Genomic DNA, 20,226 nt, shown 5'->3' on the forward strand with positions numbered 1-20,226 from the left:
AGTTTACCTCTTTCATTATTAAAGGCTTTCAAGGTAACTTACAGACGGATGTTATTTACACCGACTCTAGTAAAGCATTCGACTCTGTGAACCATTCCCTTTTAGCGCATAAACTTGACCTGAGATGGATTTCTAGCTATCTTTGTTCCAGGTCTCAAGGAGCCCTCTTCAAAAACTCCCTCTCTTCACCAGTAAAGGTTTCTTCGGGAGTACCACAGGGCAGCCATCCAGGCCCCTTACTCTTCACACTCTTTATTAATGACTTGCTTTCGGTATTAACATACTCTCGAGTACTTATGTATGCGGATGATGTTAAACTCTGTGTCCAGTATAAGGAAATTTCATTTCATTCTCGCTTGCAATCAGATCTCAATAACTTTCAGTCATGCTGCTGTGCAAACTTGTTACACCTTAATGCCTCGAAATGCAAAGTTATGACATTTCATAGATCTAGCCCCTTGTTGGCTATCTATACCCTATGTGGCGGTTCTCTTGAGAGAATTACCCTGGTGAATGATCTTATTAGACGCAAACTTAAAGTTTTCCGAACACATTTCTACCATGGTTAATAAGGCCATGGGCGTGCTTGGGTTTATAATTAGGTGTTCAAAAGACGACCCCTATATAACAAAAACTCTCTATACTACGCTAGCTCATCCGATTTTAGAATACGGCTCCTGTGTATGGTGCCCTCAGTACAAAGTACACCAGGACCGTATAGAATCAGTACAGAAAAACTTTTTACTCTTTGCTCTGCGGGGTCTTAACTGGGATGAAGGTGTGAGACTCCCATCTTACTCTAGTAGACTACTATTAGTAAACCTCCCATCCTTAGTTAACCGTAGAAAAATGCTTGGTGTGATATTTATGCACAACTTGATCAGGGGTGACATAGACAGCCCTGATCTGTTGAGCCGCATAAACGATTCCTATTAGACTGACTAAACATTTTATACCGCTGTTCCTTCCACTTTGTAGATCGAATTATTCCTTGCATGAACCGTTTAGGGTCTTATGCTCGGATTATAATTCCCTCTACCCTATTATATCCACCACTAATTCTCTTCCTCTTATTAAATTACTAAACCTTACACACCTTTCAAGTAATTAGTAATTGTAGTGGTATTTGTATTTTGATTGCATGCTTAGTTTCTTAGTAAGTTTAGTGCTAATTTTCCTCGAATGTTAGTCTAATAGCTATCTTTCTTGCATGTTCGCGTTCGGTTCGGCTACGCACCGTGCATCATGCGGCAGCGCCCCTCGGTCGGTTGGGCGGGAGGAGGGCTGCGTTTTGCCTGGGATCCGCGCGTAACAGCCTTCTGCTGGTTTCACACGGGCCACTTGACGGTGCAGTAACTGCATCGCCTCTTGAAAGATGCAGTCATTGCATGTCAACGTCCAAGAATGAAAAAAAAATATCCTGCTATTCGTTGGAAGTCTATGCATATTATGGACCGTTTAAATGATATTAAATAGCATATTAGCAGCACATGAAATATACACAAATCACTACTAACTCTATAAAAACATAAAACCTTAAACTTTAACATCATAGTACTAGGGCTAAGAGAAGTTTTATTAACGAAAAAGGTTATTCTAGTCTGTATCAACTGGCCTGCTAACGGCACCGGGATCACCTGCTGCAAGCTCATCCTCGGAAGTATCTCGCAATGTTTGTAGGTCATGCATGTTCTCCACTCTAAAAATCTCTCCAGCTGGATGCTTCTTAACATACACGATCGCCCGACGAGTGAAAACCGCCGATAGTGCTTTTCCTTTTTTAATTTTCATTGCATCTTTCAAAACAGCCAGATTATTTTCAGCTGCTCATTAATATAAAACGCTGCCTGCGAGTCGAATTCCATTAGGTCCAGTGATAGCAGTTTTTTCGATTCCCTGCGATAGTTGCCAACAACTCGCAACAACGCCGCCTTCTCTCTGACACTCTCTAGTCGCAGGATTATCACTGGATCAACAGCTGTTCCGTGAGTTCTCTGTCGGATCCTAAAGATGTCTTTCATCCTTGGGAGGGGTGTTAGGTTAAGGCAAAGCACATCTTGTTGAATCGGACCTTCAACATTTCACCTTCTTCAAAGGGTATTCCATGAATATGGTGGCGTGCTAAACACATTGTGTGCTTAGATCTCTAACATGCGCAAGTATTTCTTACATACCATGTATCTCATTTTTATACCCGATACTAAAAATGAGTATTGGGGTATATTAGATTTGTGGTAAAAGTGGATGTGTGTAACGTCCAGAAGGAATCGTTTCCGACCCCATAAAGTATATATATTCTTGATCAGCATCAATAGCCGAGTCGATTGAGCCCTGTCTGTCTGTCCGTCCGTCCGTCTGTCCGTCCCCTTCAGCGCCTAGTGCTCAAAGACTATAAGAGCTAGAGCAACGATGTTTTGGATCCAGATTTTTGTGATATGTCACTGCTACAAAAATATTTCAAAACTTCGCCCCGCCCACTTCCGCCCCCACAAAGGACGAAAATCTGTGGCATCCACAATTTAAAAGATACGAGAAAACCAAAAACGCAGAATCGTAGAGAATGACCATATCTTTTAGACTGCAGAATGTAAATTGGATCGTATTATTATTATAGCCAGCATCAAGAAAACAGTTTCATTTTTTCTCGCCCTGTCTCTCTCTAACACACACGTAGCATAGCCGGCTTTGCTTAGAGTAAAACATTAGCGCCTAGATCTCAGAGACTATAAAAGCTAGAGCAACCAAATTTTTGATCCACACTCCTGAGATATCAGACCTTGACGAGTTTGTTTCGAAATTTCGCCCACCCCCTTCTGCCCCGCAAAGGACGAAAATCTGGGGGTATCCACAAATCTCAGAGACTATTAACGCTAGAGTAACCAAATTTGGTATCCGCACTCCTGTTAGATCTCACTATAAAACATATATCTCAAAATTTCGCCCCACCCCCTTTCGCCCTCACAAAGAACGAAAATCTGTTGCATCCACAATATTGCAGTTTCGAGAAAACTAAAAGCGCACAATCATAGAGAATGACCATATCTATCCGGTTGCTGAGTCTGGATTAGATCAGATCATTTTTATATCCAAAAGGAACAAATCAATTTGCAGTGGCTACGCAGCGCCCGATCATAAGATGTGTTTTAACAGCCATATAGCTGCAACAGTAAATAAAGCTAAGGATGTTTTAGCGTTCATCAAGCGTTGGTCCAAGGAGTTTGACGACCCGTACGTGACGAAACAACTGTATATCTCGTTAGTACGTTCGATATTGGAGTATTGCTCTTGTGTGTGGATCCCGCAGTATAAAGATCAGCAGGCTGTTATTGAATCCGTGCAAAAGCAATTTTTAATTTTTGCCCTTCGTAACTTTAACTGGGACTCAGATAGAATCTTGCCACTCTCCCGGACTAGGCTAAATCTAATTGACCTGCCGTCCTTGCACCATCGCAAAATATGCAATGGCGTAATGTTCGTGCACAAGCTCCTTCTCGGGATTATTGACTCCCAAACTCTCTTGGGTCAGATTGACTTGGCCGTCCCATCTTGACCTACCCGTACTTTTGGGCCAATCCGCTCAACCATATGTAGGTCTAATTATCCCGAACACGAGCCTTTTAGGGTTATATGCTCCCTCTGTTATACCTTATCCCCTGAACTATCCCTTACACTAATAGCATGTAATATTTATAGTAACCTAAATTTAACTAACTTCTCTTCTTTCCTCCTTTTGTAATTAAGTACTATTACTAGCAGATAATTGTTAATTAAATAAATAAATAAGCTATGGTGCGATTTTACAGTTTAGAAAGTAAGCTCAGCAATAATAAAAAATTAAAAGAAAATTACATCAGGTTTATGAATGAATATAAAACTAAGGACATATGGTAGAGTCCAAAGAAGATTGGAAATATTATTTTCCCCATCAAGAAGTCATAAGAGATTCAGCAAAAACCACAAACAATAAAAGTTTAAATGATATCATATGGGTTGGAGCAAGAGTCCAAAAAGATATTTTCGATATTATGGTGAAATGCCGTAAATGGCTATTTGTAATATCTGCTGACATTGAAAAAATGTACCAGCAAATTAATGTTGATAAAAACGATCAACAATATTTGCATATAACTTGGAGAGATAATCCAAACGAAAAGTAAAAAGAGTATAAACTTGCAACCGATTCGTACGTTACAGCTTCAGCACCTTACTTAGCAACCAGAGTGCTTGTTGCAATAGCAGATAATTGCAAAATTCAAGCGATTCGGGAAATCATATAGAATGATTTTTATATGGACGACTTGATGACAGGTGCCGACTCGATACTGGATGCTTAAAAGCATGTAAAGGAAGTTACCCGGGAGTTTAATAAGGTTGGTTTTAACTTAAGAAAGTGGATAACAAATATCCCAGGTACTATAGAAGGCGTTAGGGATGACCAAGAAAATATGATATTAACCATTGAGGAGAATGAATCCGTCAAAATCTTGTCGGAAAATTGTTTATTCAAAAACTTTGGGTAGCAGACACAAATTGGGATGAAGAATTATCAGAACATGATACTCGGGAATGGAATTCGTTTAATATATCGAACCGAATTTAACCGAATTAGAAAAAATTCGGATACCAAAGTTAATGGGTTTGCCGATGCATCCGAAAAGTCATATGCTGCCGTAGTGTATGCCAAGGCAAATGGTTCTAAAATTATAGTTGCCAGCAAAAGGAAAGTTAATCCGAAAAAGAATCGGAAAACTAAAAAATTCAAAAAAGAAAAATAAGAAAGAGGCCTCGTGCGGATTTCTGATCGGTAGAAAAAGGGTCCACAGTAATCTCCATTCCAAAAGTTCCTTAGGTAGGTCTTCCATGATGTGTTCAACCATGCGCGGCCTAGTCCTGAAGTATCTCACACACTTGCTGACGATCCTTGACACTGATTTAATACCTTCAATGGGCCAATATTCCAGTTGATTGTGAATAATATGCTCGAGTGTTTTGTTTTAGTGGACTGTATTTATTTGTATTCTAGTCCGGTTCAATGTCTATGTTCGGAGCAGCAGCCGTTAATAACTCTTAAGTCACGTCTCTCTTAAGTTTTCTGTTATCGCGTTTAGCCTATGTACGCTCTCAGTGCATACACGCACACACCTACATACATATGTAAAGTTATTACTTGTTATAAGCCACTGCTTCGACCCTTCCTTCTGTCTAGTCGGTCGTTCCTATTCGAGGCAGTCGGTCTGCAGTACTCTTTGTCGCCCAAAACGCCTAACACCTAAATCTACAAAATCGAACAAAAAACACACAAACAATATGAAACAATAAACTTCGAATTGTAACCTTAAAAACGGAACAATAATTTTCTTGTAAATTTTGGAGTCAGAGTTGCCGAAAAAGCTCGGCAGCTTCCAGCAGTCTAATTGGTACTGAAAAATGCCGTCGCAGCGGCGATAAGAATAGTTGTGTATGCAAATTTTGTCTCTTCCATTCTCTTCTTGCTCTCTTTTGGCGATTGCTTCTTCGCTTAGCGATGGACTTGTTATGCGTTTCTCAACATCCCGGCCCGCCCTGAAACACAGTTTCTGAACGGGGCAATACCGCAATCTTAGTAATTTGTCGGGTTAATTCGCCATATGCGGTCATCAGCTTGACCGCTCGAACCAGTTCGTCCTTTCCTGGATAGGCTTCTATAATTCGTGCGATGTGGCAAGAAGCCGGTGAGATGTTAGGGACTGACGCGGACCACTTTGGACGCTGTTGCAGAGTGGTCAGGTACTCCTGATGCCATTGTTTCCAGAAACCTTGGTACATGAATTAGATACTCTGCCAGTACCCCAATCAACCCACAGGATTGTGACCCAAGTCCGCCGCCGGTATGGTGGTGAATGGTCGTCTAATTAAGAAGTGAGCCGGCGATAAATAGTTGACCTCAGTATCTGGTGTGTAGCATAGAGGACGTGAGTTAACCACTGCGCTAACTTGCGCAAGTGGGGTACGCATCTGCTCAAATGTAAGCGTTGAGGTTCCGACGACTCGTCGAAGGTGCAGTTTAACAGATCGAAGTGCCGATTCCCATTTTCCACCCCAGTGAGGTGATCCAGGCGGAATGAATACCCATTGGATGCCATCATCCGCCAAGGTATGAATAACCAGGTTGGTGTGTTGCTGTGACGCCAGTAGGGTTTGCATTTAATCGATTTTGTAGATTTTGGCACACTTGCCACGTACAGATATGAAGCGCCGCCAGGAACGTTTCACTGGTGAGATCCGTGGCAAGTTCCAAATGTATTGCCTATGTGACCAGGAAAACGAATAGGCATATATAGCCGTTGCTGATACGTGGTTTGCGAACCGTACCATCCTTGAGAAGGATTGGTCCAGCATAGTCGCAACCGGTGTTGACAAATGGCAGATCAGCCGTTTGTTGCTGTGATGTATGCTCGAAAGCAAGCCAAACATTCGTGCGTGATTTTGCGTACGTGTGCCAAATCTAGAACCTTTGCCGAACAATTACGACGAGTGCAGAAACGATGATGCGATGAGTCTTTGGCAGCAAAACTGGATGTTTCGCCCCTGCTGGCAGTTGCGAGTGATGCAATCGTCCGCCGACCCTGAGTAGATTGTCCTTGTCAATGATTGGTGACAGTTTCACAAGCTGAGAGCGGCTCCGTAGTGTCTTCTTTGCAAGTAGCAATTGGTAGTCATCTTGAAAGCTGGTTTGCGCGTAACGTAAACACAGAATCCGTGCAGTCCTGATCTCATAAAATGTAAGAGACTGGGAGCTCCTGTCCCGAGATGGATGTTTTGTGCGTTGGATGAAGCGAACGACATATCCAATAGTGTGCACCAGCTTCTGCCAGGAGGAGACTCGGGCTATTAGTTCTTCTGGTGGATTATCCAATTTTGATTCGGCCAATGTAGATAAACAGTTGGTTTTGACTTCGTTTTGTACGCCACTTTCTGAAAGAGTTACATACAACTTTGAGCTTAAGACTTTCAACTTTACCAAGAATTGATCGTTGTTCCGCAGCCATGAAGGACCAGTCCACCACAGCCGAAAGTCGATGAGGTCGGCAGCCATGAGGCCCCTGGACGCACAGTCAGATGGGTTTGTTTTGGAGTCCACATGACGCCAAGCATGGCATTGAATGGAATCCAGAATTTCCGAGGTTAATTTCCAACAAACGTCTTCAGCAGGGCAGGCTGATTGCCACGATAAAACAATTGTAAAGCCGCATCATGCAAATACAGTTGTATCTCTGTGTCGCCACGCTCAGGCGTGGCAAGGATTGCTGCTTGAGTGGAACCGCCCTTGTCTTTGCAGCCACTAAAGATACGGACACAGAGCCGTCGTCGTGTATTACTCTGCTGTAAGCTATAGCAGCGTATGCCTTGATAGAAGTATCGGAGAATCCGTGCAAGTCGATGTTGTCTGCGTAGTTGACAACCAAACGTGGTAGTTGAAACTGATGCAATGTGTTGAGGTCAACATAGTTGAGCCATAGTCGTTGAAAAATAATCTTGAACTGAACCACGGCGGGTGCCAAAAGTCCAAGTGGGTCGAATATCACTGAAACATCGGACAAGACTTGTCTTTTTGTGCAGTTATGATTTGCAGATAGACCCACATTGTGTGTTAGCGTGTCCTTTCCAGGATGCCAGTAAAGTCCCAGAACTTTTACTGGTGACCATTGAGTTGGTTGTGTGGAAGCATCGGTATCCTCTGTTATGCCTTTGGTATTGGATACCCATATTCCGAGCACTAGCTTGGCGCAGGACATTAGTTGTATAAGTTCGTTCCGGTTCCGTAGTAGCTCATCCTCACTGTTTGATCCAGTAAGAACATCGTCAACGTAAAAATCGTCCAGTAGGATTTTCGAAACATTCGGAACTTCATGATGATAGTCCGAAGCCAGTTCCGTAGGCGAAGGTACATAGTTGAAAGTGCTTGATTTGATTGGTTGGACCTTCTCTCTAAACGATTCTCTGAAAATCTTGATGCTTATTGCAGACCCATATTTGAGACCCGCTGAGATTACGAATTTGTACATTCTGTAGCGCAGGCACAAAGCAAATATATTGCTTTGAATTAGTGCAATTGCGTTGGTTGCTTGGGGTGTCATGAGTGCCGTAATAACCCATCCAAAAACTGATGAAATGGCGATAAGATGGCCTTTGCTGTTATACATCTTTCTTCCTGTAAATGTAGACCATACGTGTTCGCTACCCAATAGTATGGTTTGGTGCGTTTGTGAAGAAGTGTGTGTCAGCCAATTGAAGATGTTTTTCCTTCCCAATGATGAAGGGATTCTGCCAAGTACAGTCAAATGATCCTCAGAAATCCGGGACTTGATGTGAAGTGTGCTGAGTCCCCTTGTGGTGTCAGCTTTCATTGAAGATATATTAATGAAACCAGGATCCGTGATTGTGAACGGTGCAACCCAAGAGCGGGAATGTAACGTTCCGATACATACGAGAGTTCTGAGCCAGTATTCAATTAGAGGCGATATGTTATGTAATCCCCATTTGCGTTTTCAACATAAACCATGGCCGTGGGTAATGTGCTTCTGTTCAATCCTTTTTCTTGAGTAGATTGTGAAGTGCCTTGCGCACATACAATCGATGGTGTGCCCTCTGCTTGGGCAATGTGACTTGAAGTCACCGCAGTGTTATAATACGCGTTTGAATTGCTCTGATTCTCCCCTTTTGCTTGGGCAAAGGTTGTTTGATTTACAAGTTGTTCAAATGACCAGGCCTTAAAAAGTTATAGCATTTCTTGTTTTTTTTTTTTTTTTTTTTTTTTTTTGCAAACCTGTCCAAAATTTGTGTACAGCCATACAGAATGTGTTCTGTCGAATAGCATTTGGTGCAGTTGCTGCCTTCCACTGCCACCATCGAATGTATGAACCTTTTTGATAAGCCCCCTTGAGTTACTGTTTTCCCTGCAGACGCAGGTTCCAATTCCTCGCAACGATCATCCAAGAGCTTGAAAAAGTCGTTGAGAGTGGGTGAGTCTTTATCCATACTGCGTTCAATCCACCTGCGTCTCGTGTCCGCATCAAGTTTTTCCAGTGCTAGATCCGTATATAATCCAACAGTCGCGTCCCGTTTGATTTACAGCATCCAGACCACGTACAATTTCGTTTGCACCGTCGGACACTTTACGCATCAATCGCCGCATAAATTTTATTAGTTGTGGGCAATCCCATAAATTGTTTCAAAAACGAATTTACGATATTCCACGGCCGATTGTACAATTCCTTGATACGTTCCCAAGCAGTGTTGTAAGCTGTGTCAGTGATCGCCAAATGTCGTACGAAGTTGGCAGCCTCATCGATAAGTAGTGTTTTCAAATGATAAAACTTAGGTGTGTTCGTCAAATGCTGCATGCTATTAGTTGTACTTTAATAGATATCCTGAAATGCTGGCCACTCTGTGTAGCTGCTAGCGAACCGTTTGATTTGAATTTTTGGAAATTCGCTTTGTATTGGTGTGATCGCACCAAATGCAGAATTTGAATTCACCGCGCTTCTAAATTCGCCCATCTCGCTCTCTCCACCAGCATGCATGGACATGTTCTAGTTTGCAGCTAACTGTTCAAATAGCTGTTGTTGTTGTAGCAGGCAGAGTACTGCGTCCTTGTGTAGATCAAGCCCTTTGCTGCCATCCCCGTTGATCGTTGTAGTTGTAGTTGGTTGTACTAACCGCTTTTTCTCCAAAATCATTGCATGTGCCGTTAGATATTTTTCCTCGCAGATTGCATTGTCTTCCTCTGGATCTCCATACCCATCCACGTGTTCGAGAGGGGCCATGGAATCCCCAAGTTGTGAGAACTCTTTCCAATCCGATTGGAGCAGCTCTATCCGTGAGGTGCGCGTGTGATAATGGCCTTGAGTCTGCCACGGGCTTTCACCAATGCCTTTAATTGTTCCATTGTAAAAAATTATCAATGAGCACCAAAACAAAAAACTATACAAGAATCCGTCTCAATTCTTGTATTTATTTGTATTCTTGTCCGGTTCAATGTCTATTTGGTACTGAAAAATGCCGTCGCACATACAAATTTTGTCTCTTCCATTCTCTTCTTGCTCTCTTTTGGCGATTGCTTCTTCGCTTAGCAATGGACTTGCTATGCGGTCCTCAACACCAGCCGAATTTTGGATAGCAGGGCGCGAGGTCCGGCATAGAGGTTCTTTTCGGGATAATATCTTATCAGCGCAAAAGTAATGGAATGTCCCTTTGGCAGAATGTGAAGGTGCTGAGCGTCAAATCCTAGCGATGAGTTGCTAAGACGACCTCCAACTCTAAGTAGTCCAGAATGATCGATGAACGGGTTGACCGAACTAATAGAACTGGATTTCATGACTTGACCATTGCGTCGAATCTCCTTTATGTCCATCCACAAATTTGCCAGCTGAATGTGTCGAATCAGAAGATGCGTTCCTTGCCGAATATCAGAAACGGTGAGTCCTGGATGCCTAAGACGATGTATAAATTTATGCATGTAGGCGAATGTGCGCTGCATGCGAAAGAATGAATTCGCAAATTTGCATACGGACGTGAGATCGGCATGTGGAGACGTGATCAGCAATACTCTCTTACAGGGCACTTATCCGTGGAGCCAAGCAAAAAGGATGGGCCGTGAAACCATAGTTTTTACTGGATAAGATGGCTGGGAAGCGAGCTTCTCGAGAGGATATCAGCAGGATTTAAAGATGTGGGGTCAACTCCTGAATTGATGCCACTCGATTTGCCACGAAAACTTGAAATTTGGCTGGTTCGGCCCTAATCCAAGATAATGCTGTTGACGAATCCTACCACCAATAAAACCGACCTGTAAAGATTCCCATGTCCTTTACATTCTGCATTATTTTCGCAAGCTAATGGGCTCCATGTAATTCCAGCTTAGGAATCGATAAATTCTTTAGTGGCACCACTCGCGACTTTGAGCACAAAACGTGGCTCGAAGACTGGGCTTCCTTGGACACGACATATACTAAGCTGGCATCCCATAAGCTGTGAACTTCTGTAGCCACACTAGAACGAAGAACCAAGCGAGGAAATGAGATCCGGGAAATGCTTGCCAAACTGTTTCTCAAGTCCATCCAAGTTAAATGCAACGCTGAGGGTAGGCATTCATCCCAATCCAAATTTTCTCTCCATAACTGCTGAAGGAAGATTTTGCACCTAACAATGACTGGATTTATGAATCCAAGATGGAAACTTAGGAACTTCTCTATGTCATCTTTAGGGGTTCCCTCAAGCACTTCCTGGTGACTGGAGCACCATTTCCTGAGTTTAAAACTACCACGGGACAGTAAAGGTGATGTTTGGTGCATCTTGTCCATGACCTGTGCGACCGAATTACCGCCCGAAATAAGGTCATCCACGTAAAAATCCTCCCGCAGAGTAGCTGAGCCAAGAGGGTAGGACTCACCCTCGTCGATGGCCAACTGGTGCATTGCGCGGACCGCTAAAAATGATGCAGCCCTCGTCCCGTATGTGACGGTGTCTAGACAAATGTTCCCAGTGAGAGCGACTGGATATGTTCAAAAGCGAATCAATATGTTAAACAATGAAGGCTGAATAACAGGGCCTGTCATCATTACATAATTTAGAGAATATCCAGTTGATGTAGCTGCGGATCCATCGACACGGAGTTTGTGGCCGTACTGTCCTCCTTTAGGACACAGTGATGAGGCAAGTAATATTTGCAGAGGCTACGGGAATCAGGGTTGACTTGGTGCATATGATGCAAATCAATGTATAAATCCCTTATAAAGGCGGAATACTGCTCCTTGAATGTAATATTACGCTCCAGTTTTCGCTCCAGACTGATGAACCGTCGATAAGCATGAGCATAAGATTCTCCTAAGCGATCAGTAATATTCTTTAGGCGACAGGCGAACTGAATACTCCCCGGATGACAACCGTGAAAGGTGGCTTACGAAAAGTGATTCACAATCTAATTCTTCTTTGGTATACAAGCCAGCCTCCACACAATTCTTGACTTCCCAAAACATACAAAGAGTTTTATCCGACCTTGCTTTTATCTCAGCTTCCGAATCTGGACAATTGTGCGTGGCCGAAAGCGCTGAGCTTGAAACCTTCTGTCCATCGCCAGATACAATCCACCCAAGCCGGGTCTTCTGCAGAAGAGGCAGACCAGAAGAATTTGATTTCCCGTACTCAGAGATCATAAAAAACGCAGAGGTGCGAGAATACATACAAATGCTTATGGTGGATCCCTCATTAGAAACGCTGGCATCGCCCAGCCCAGACACAACCGCTCCATGTATGCATGTAAATGACTGCAGAAGGCCAGTCTACTCTCTTGAGCCCAAGAATCTTCTTGATGTGTGCCTAAAAAACAAGAATCTTTTGTTATTACGTCAAACGTTTATCCAAAGCCGCACAATAATTGGCACTGGAGAGCTCCAACGATCGAACCGAATCGAAAGCCGCATCAGAGATGCAAGAGCGAAGGTGCTGGAATTTCTTGATGTCACTGAGATCCGCATCCGCTTCAATCACCGATTTGAACATGGCCATAAAATCTGAAAACTCGACGTATCCACCAGAAAACTTAGGCACCTTCAGCTCAGGAAGTCGTTGCTTGTGAGCCATGATTATGGTACTATGTCCGGAGTGGTTTGGCAGAGTCGTAGAATGGGCAGAGGCGTGCGACTGGCTTAAGTCAACAGCAGCCAGCAACTCATCTTTCAATAATATGAACCGAATATCGAACTTTTCGCGCAGCTCACTTCCAATCTCTTTTCGATCAAGAGCCTCAATTTCATTATGGGCCTTATTAAATTCCTTTCGAATTTCTGCCAACATATCAAGGCGCACCTCGACTTCCGCGGCGGTCAATTTGTCAATTTTATTCCCCGCGAAGGATTGGCAAAGCCTGTGCAATCGATCATATAATGACTGACTTTTTCGCTTATAAAGACTCAGTCTGGAATCAGCCATCACAATATATCCGCCCGCGGCTATATTCGGATCGTTGTCCATGTTAACCGTTGTGCAACTCGTCACAGCAACGGAAAATGAAATACCGCTTAAGCGACGATGTATAGACGAGAGAGCGAAAATGGAAGACACGAAAAGTCAAGAACGCGGCTGAAGCTGCGCGGAGATTCGCTTCTAGCTCTTGCTTAAGCCGGTCGTGTTTTTTCTTTCTCCTGCATTCTCTGCCTCTTTTTTAAATATCATACAACATTGTTTTGGTATCATTTGTCATTTTGTTTTGGTATATCATCGAATCTTTGATATTGATTATAATTTGTGTTAATCACCAGTGTTTCGCAAAGTAATATCGGACTTGTGCAGTCAATTTGTTATTGTTTTTTACCCAGTCTGATTTTGGTTATCGTTTCTTCGGTGTGCACTGTTCTCCCGCATCAGCGTTTGCATCGCCTACACTCTCTCGAAAGCATAAGCGGGCCTGCTGCTCGCATTCTTGCTCTCACTCTCTCTGGATCGCCTATATTCTCCCTCTTTTTGGACTACTTATTCTTTTGTTGTCTCTGCTTTGGTGAGTTTACTGCTCGTTCCCTGCACTTTGTTGGATCGTCTGCTCTGAATTAATGCCGCTGCTGCTGATTGTCGGGCTCGCTCTGCTGTCTGCTCTCCCATTTCGCCTGCGCTCTTAATCTGTGCTTTTATTATTCGTGCACAGTGATTCCACTGCTGTCAATATTTGCAATTGTTTGCAGTGCAAAGAAATGTGAATTCGGTGGTGTAATTATTGGCGATTCATTCCTTACCTGTTGGCTGTGCGACAATTTTGACCACATAAAATGTGCTGGTGGTGGAAATTTTGGCCGACTAAACGATCTGATCTCGAAACGTATGGGCCTGTCTTGGTCATGTCTGGCTTGTCGGGAGATTGAGGCCATGAGACAGACTCGAACTGGGTTTCTGGATGAACGGAAACAATTCGTGGCTCTCAACGAGAAATTTCTAGCCCTAGAATCGCAGTTTCTTGGGCTCAAACGCCCAATGATCTTGCAACCTAATCCGATTGGTATGCCTGCTTCCCACCTCCATCCATCGGAACCATTTGTTAATCCGTGTGGTCATGCCTCGCCGTTAGCAGTAAATCCGCCAACGGCAGCTCCGGTGTTTTTTACACCGGGCAATTTCTTCGAGCATCCAATTGCCCATCAGCATCAATCCCATCACTACCGACCTGGACCTGCTCCACCCGTTGCTGCCAATGCCTCTGCCCCACGACCGACATCTCTTTTTGGAGTAGCTCCACCATCACGCTCTCGCTCGGGACTTCAACTTAGAGCAGTGGTCCCTAGGAAAGCAATATTTGTTTCCCGTCTTATTTCTGAGGCTACAACGGAGGATGTTAAACAACATCTTTCCTCTAAACTTAAAGCTTCTGATGATATAGTTGTGACTAAATTTACATTTAAACATAAGCGCAACATATCATCCTTAAAAATTCTTCTCCCTGATTCTTTACTATCTAAATCTCTTGAACCGTCAATATGGCCTAAGCATACAACTATGCATGAGTTCCTTCACAAAGATACGAGCCCGAGTCCCAGAATTACTGAACCTGCTGCTCCAAAAAACTAATTAACCATTTTTCTATTCACTATCAGAACATTCGCAGTTTGTTGTGCAAATTGCGGCAAATTCATACTAATAGTGCGTTTTTTGATTTCGACGCCATAGCTTTTACCGAAACCTGGCTTAACTCTTCTGTCAATGATCATGAAATTTTCATTGATAGTTACACTATTTATAGAATAGACCGCCCATCTTTTGCAGGTGGGGTCTGATTGCTGTCAAATCCGTTTTCTCATCTGAGTTTTTCCCATTCAATAACATTCATGGAATTGAATTTTTTGCAGTCAAAGTTCGTATTGGTTCGGTATTTTTCTATTTAACCTGCTCCTACATTCCTCCCAGGTCTGATCCTGACGTTTACTTAAAGCACCTCTCAGTAATTAATACTGTCGTATCTGCATTAGGTTGCAATGATCAAATTATTGTCATGGGGAACCTCCCATTTCTTCCTTGGCTGCCTTGCGATGACGCAAACCTGTTGTTTCCCAATTGTCACAATGAATTTATCAATGAGCTAACGGATATTTCCTTTGTCCAAATTCATGCCGTTAAAAAGATTATGGACAGATATCTTGACCTAATGTTTGTTAACGTTGCTTCTCTAGCAACGGTATCCAGAGCAAGCCAATATCATTTCCTGAAGATCCTTACCATCAAACTTTGTCGATATCCCTTGAGTGTACCCGATCTGGTGGTGCTGACAGTTCCATGGCTCCTTGTCACATAAAGTGTTTTCGCAAAACAAACTTTATCGATTTAGATCTACATCTCTCGCGTGTTGATTGGTCGTTTCTTTATTCATTATCGAACATAGATGCAACTGTTAGCTCGTTTAATAGCTATGTACTCCGCCCTTAATGCATTTGTTCCAGATATCACTGTACCCGTATCGTCCAAGCCTCCCTGGTTCTCCAAGTATTTGTCATACTTAAAAAACGAGGGGGAACGTTGTGAGTTGCTGCGGAGACCGCAACTCTACAGTTATACCCGATACTAAGTCAGTATGGCTCTCCTCCGGCAGACGCCGCTAATATTAAACGACACGACAAGGAGTGCGTGCGAGAGAGACAGAAAATCAGTCTGAGCGTGACGTCGGGGGCTGCGTAGCCAGTGCAAATTGATTTGTTTCTTTTGGGTATAAAAATGATCTGATCTGATCCAGATTCAACAATCTGATAGATATGGTCATTATCTATGATTCTGCGTTTTTAGTTTTCTCGAATGTGCAATATTGTGGATGCAACAGATTTTCGTCCTTTGTGGGGGCGGAAAAAGGTGGGGCGAAATTCTGAGATAAACGTTTTATAGTGAGATCTAACAGAAGTGCGGATACCAAATTTGGTTACTCTAGCCTTAATAGTCTCTGAGATTTGTGGATGCCCCAGATTTTCGTCCTTTGCGGGGGCGGAAGGGGGTGTGACGAAATTTGGACACGAAACGGTCAAGGTCAGATATCACAGGAGTGTGGATACCAAATTTGGTTGCTCTGGCTCTTATACGTTCTGAGATTCTTGAACTCATATTTTGCAATTGGCAAAGCCGACCATGAAACCTGTGTGTTAGAGAGAGACAGAGCGAGAAAGAATGAAATTGTTTTCTTGATTCTGGCTATAATCATTATACGATCTGGTTGAGATTTTACACTCTAGAACATATAGTCATCCTCTACGATTCTGCATTTTTGGTTTTATCGTATCTTTAAAAATGTGGATGCCACAGATTTTCGTCCTTTGTGGGGGCGGAAGTGGGTGGGGCAAAGTTTTGAAATATTTTCGTAGCAGTGACATATCACAGATGTCTGGATCCAAAACATCGTTGCTCTAGCTCTTATAGTCTTTGAGCACTAGGCGCTGAAGGGGACGGACGGACGGACGGACGGACGGACGGACGGACAGACGGACAGACGGACAGACAGACAGGGCTCAATCGACTCGGCTATTGATGTTGATCAAGAATATATATACTTTATGGGGTCGGAAACGATTCCTTCTGGACGTTACACACATCCACTTTTACCACAAATCTAATATACCCCAATACTCATTTTGAGTATCGGGTATAACAATGAATTCCGGCTCTATAAAAAGTACCAGAAGTCGGGCTTCACGTCGGCCATAGCTCTATACTCCTCCGTTCGCTCTCTGTTCCTTGCCGTTAATAGTCAGTGTTAGTTAATAGTGTTAATAGTCATTACCTTTCACAATGTAGTAGAAACTTTCGTAGTGATCCTAAAAAATTCTATTCGTTCTTTAACTCTAAGCGTAAGTCAAACACTTTTCCTCCGTCCTTTATTACCAGAACAAAACAGAAGCTTCTGCTGTTGGTATTGCAAATTTATTCGCTACCTTTTTCCAAACAACGTACTCGTCTCATAGTTACAACGCATCCCCTCCGTATCCGTACCAGCTACCTCACGCTAGCAGCATTTTTCTGCTTATTTGCGAGGAAAGCGTTGTTCTGGAAGGTTTGTCATCTATGGAAATATCGTTTTCTGCTCAAAGCTTTCCGCCATCCCGAAGCTACATCTTTGTTGCACCCCTTTCGTTAGTGTCTGTGCTTCCCCACTGGCAGTGATGTGCGTTGGCGTCGCACCCCACAATTAGGCCGATGTAATTGGCCGAATAATCTGCAATTAAAGCCCGGAGAGTCGCGTGTGGAAGGGGGAACGCAGAGGCTGCCAAGGCAGCAGCCATCATGGCAGAGTGGAAGAACTCAATGAACTCAGACTGCGTCCAAATGAGCTAGAAATTTGTTAGATCTTCATCCGTGGCATCTTCTCTGGCCCAGGATAAGCTAAACGCACTAGGAGCCAAACTCACAGCGTTCCTGGTTGATCCAAACAACATTCTTAAAGGCGATTCTATAGCGAATAAATTTATTAAGTAAATTAGAGAATTTGTCAATGCTTCCAACGCAGAACTAGATAGGCGTCAGATTGCCCAAGGGATGGCAGTTGGTTCTCAAAACACCCAACAATGAAGATTCTTCAGCTAAATATTCAAAGTCTGACACACAACAACAACAAACAGCTCTTCTCAATGTTCCTAGACAACAACGCAATAGATATTGCCATCCTCTCAGAGATTTGGGTGCTGAACAACGCGGACTGCAGCATTTTAGACTATAACTTTTTCTGCAAGCCCAGAGAGGACGGCTACGGCGGGGTTGGCATCTACGTCAGGAAAAACATTCAATTCAGCATTTTAAAAATAGAGAACGACTTGGAAATTTTAGGAATAAAAACATTAAACCTCAAGAGCAATTTCAATATTTTTAGCATATATGCACCGCCATCAACAACAGTTTCACAGCTTAAATCGGGCACAAAAAAGGTTTTGGAATTCACGGCTTCGCTGGACATACCCTCAATAGTGGGCGGGGACTTCAACGCCAAGTCTTCTATCTGGGGAAATGCGATCTGTGATCGCAAGGTTCGCAGCATTGAGAATTAAAACCCGAGAGGCCGGATTTATCTGCCTAAACGACGGTTCCCCAATCTTCTCCAGGAGCCCATCTCAATTCTCTGTTCTTGACCTTTTTTTTTCGAACTACAGAAATGGAACTATTCACTGGAAAGTCCTTAAAACAAAAAGTACGAACAGCAACCACTTCCCAATTGTAATATCAGTGCAAGGCCTAAATGCCCCCCTCCAAGGCAAGAAGATCCTTCACAACAGAATTGCCCGGATTCTGGGTGCAAGTGACTTCTCAAATCTGGAGGAGCTCAATGAAAAATTGAAATCCCTGACCTTAAAAAACACGGTCACATTCCCAAGCAAGAACAAGTTCGTTGCTAAGAAATGGTGGAACGAGGAAACGGAAAAACTTTTTCGCGTGAGAAACGCTTGCCGGAAAAAATTCTACCTCACCAAAAAATTGGCTGATGCCAGGGCAACCTGAGAAGCTGACAAAAATCTAAAAAATCACGTAAAAAATCTTAGAAAGCGCAACTTTTCCAAGTTTATAGAAGAGGTCTCCTCATCGCCCTCTATGTGGAGCAGGGTGAAGAACATCAAAAAATACGGTCAAATCAAGATGACAAACACTTTCTCAATATGGTTAAAGTAACCCCATCCACGTCAAACAGTAGGCCCCCTAAGAAAATTCCTGCCCCTTTGTTAGGACCAGACGACCCGGAACCCCTGGAACTGGAAGAATTCCTGGCCTTCCTAAAAACCAGGAACCCTAATTCGGCTAGAGGCCCTGATGGCATCTCGTTCAGGATGCTTCAAAAGCTACCAAATAGGAAAAAACAAGACATTTTTGAAATTATAAATAAGGTATGGCTGAGTGGCGTCATCCCTGAAGTCTGGCAGGATAAAAGTGGTACCCATCCCCAAGAAGAATGCAGACCCTACTTCCTTCCAAAACCATAGGCCGATTTGTTTGATTAACACGCTGTTTAAATCCATAGAGGGGTTGATAAAGATGAAGTTGGACGAGCACATAGCAAACTGTGACCTGCTGCCGGTCAGGTCCTATGCCTTCAAGAGAAACAGGTCCACGGCTCTTTGCATCAACGACCTTATCAACAAAGTTCTGGCGCTGAAAGCGAGGGGTTGTCAGGTTGTCGCAGCTTGTCTAGATCTACAAAGAGCGTTCGACTGCGTAAGAGTGGACACACTTGAGCACAGGATGAGGAATATGCGGTTCAATACAAGCCTCACGGCTTGGATCTCCAGCTTCCTTAACAGACGAATTCTCATAAAGGGCAAAAGCGAGGTAGAGGTGAACAGAGGTGTTAGCCAGGGTAGCTGTCTCGCTAACATCCCTCAGAACACTTCAGTTGACGCAGCAGCCAAAGAAGCCCACAGACGAGGTAAATACACAGTGGCTTAATGGAACCTTAAAGACGCTATGTGCGAAATACACAGAATCTTAAAAGCTGAATGGGAGAGAGAATACGCCGAGTTTGCTAGTCTCAAGCACCGAGGTTACTGCTCGCTTTTCCCCTCAACATCATCCAAACCGTGGTTCCTAAATAAAACTAAGCTTAAAGCCATTGACGCTAAAAGAATCAACAGACTGCTTAGTGGTAACGCATTTGATAGGCACACTCTCGCCAAAATGCATGTAGTTCCTAGTAACATATGTGATACATGCGATAGTATCGATAACGCCTCGCATTTAATTTTCAATTGTACCAAGTACAACACAACAAGGCAAAACTTCCCATCTCTAAGAAAGTATAATGATATTTACAAATTCTTTGAAAAAGAAAACATCAGCGCGTACCAAACACTAATTGACTTCATCGACGAAATTGATGTAAAGCTATAAACAGTACTCCAACATCTTCTATTATTTGACTTGGCAATTTCCACCTTCAAACGGCGTGCGGCCAAATAATCCCACGCTACTCACGGGTAGCATGGTAACTTAAACCCTCAAAAAAAAAAAGCCTTCTTGGTCTGGCTCCAGCTTTTCGTCAGGCGCTTCGATCTCCGCAGCGACGTCCTGCATGTCTGATTTATAGACCTTGATGGTGACCGAGCTGAAGCCGAAGTTTACCTCGCCTTTTGCTGCCTCTATCGGGGCCAGCGACTCTTTGTTGAGGACGAGCACTGCCTGGTTAGTCGGCCTTTGTATCGTCTCAACCTTGAGTACCTTCCAATCCGATGTCGGTAGGCCTGGGTTGCA

The sequence above is a fragment of the Drosophila miranda genome, chromosome 3 (assembly GCF_003369915.1).
Source record: "Drosophila miranda strain MSH22 chromosome 3, D.miranda_PacBio2.1, whole genome shotgun sequence".
Classification (NCBI taxonomy): Eukaryota; Metazoa; Arthropoda; class Insecta; order Diptera; family Drosophilidae; genus Drosophila; species Drosophila miranda.